Source organism: Chlorocebus sabaeus, chromosome 11, assembly GCF_047675955.1.
Source record: "Chlorocebus sabaeus isolate Y175 chromosome 11, mChlSab1.0.hap1, whole genome shotgun sequence".
Lineage (NCBI taxonomy): Eukaryota > Metazoa > Chordata > Mammalia > Primates > Cercopithecidae > Chlorocebus > Chlorocebus sabaeus.
In genome coordinates this window covers 3365893-3367155 of record NC_132914.1, presented here as the reverse complement: position 1 = coordinate 3367155, position 1263 = coordinate 3365893, and the positions used below count along the sequence as shown (strand labels likewise).

At 53.6% G+C, this 1263-nt stretch overlaps 1 pseudogene; it reads left to right on the top strand.

Moving 5' to 3' along the window:
• On the top strand, positions 1 to 665 carry LOC103218394 (large ribosomal subunit protein uL13 pseudogene; annotated as a pseudogene).
• The last annotated feature ends 598 nt before the right edge of the window (positions 666 to 1263 follow it).

Sequence of the window (1263 nt, the reverse complement as noted above, 5' to 3'; positions counted from 1 at the left end):
ATGGCGGAGGTGCAGGTCCTGGTGCTCAATGGTCCAGGCCATCTCCTGGGCCGCCTGGCGGCCATCATGGCTAAGCAGGTACTGCTGGGCCGGAAGGCGGTGGTCCTACGCTGTGAGGGCATCAACATTTCTGGCAGTTTCTACAGAAACATGTTGCATGTTGAAGCACCTGGCTTTCCTCCACAAGCGGAGAACACAAACCTTTCCCAAGGCCCCTACCCCTTCCGGGTCCCCAAGGCATTTTCCGGCGGGTGGCGCGAGGCATGCTGCTCCACAAGACCAAGAGAGGCCAGGCCGCCCTGGACCGCCTCAAGGTGTTTGATGGCATCCCACTGCCCTGCGACAAGAAAAGCCAGATGGTGGTTCCTGCTGCCCTGAAGGTCGTACGTCTGAAACCTACAAGAAAGTGTGCCTATCTGGGGCGCCTGGCTCACCAGGTTGGCTGGAAGTACCAGGCAGTGACTGCCACTCTGGAGGAGAAGAGGAAGGAGAAGGCCAAGGTCCACTACTGGAAGAAGAAACAACTCATGAGGCTAGGAAAACAGGCCGAGAAGAACGTAGAGAAGAAAACTGACAAATACGCAGAGGTCCTCAAGGCCCACAGACTCTCGGTCTGAGCCCAACAAAGACTATTCATTCCTCATGCTTGGCCTGGCCTGCCCTTCCTCCATCGTCACCCTGGAATGTGCGGGACCCAGGGGCAGCAGCAGTCCGGGTGCCACAGGCAGCCTGGGACATAGGAAGCTGGGAGCAAGGAAAGGGTCTTAGTCACTGCCTTCTGAGGTTACTTGAAAGCACTCGGAGAATTGTGCAGGCGTAATTTATCTATGACCAATAGAAAGAGCAACCAGTTACTATTAGCAAAAGGGAGCCAGAAGACTAATTGGAGGGGCCCTGCCTTGTGAGTGGAGCATCTGTTTAACTTTCCACCTGGTCATATAACTCCTGGTCATATAGCTGTTAGACTGTGCAAGCGCTTGGGGATGGCGTGAGCTTGCTGTTGTACAAAGGGTATTTATAGAAGCATAGACTGGGACGATGTGCCACCAAGGGGTTACAGGCGTTGTCTGTGCTCCTCACCTGTATTTTGTAATCAGAATCAAATAAACTACCTTTAAAGAAAAAAAAAAAAATCAGGGCATTGCCTGGGCGCAGTGGCTTACACCTGTAATCCCAGCACTTTGGGAGGCCGAGGCGGGAGATCATTTGAGCTCAGGAGTTTGAGCCCAGCCTGGGCAACATAGTGAGCCCTTGTTTCCACTT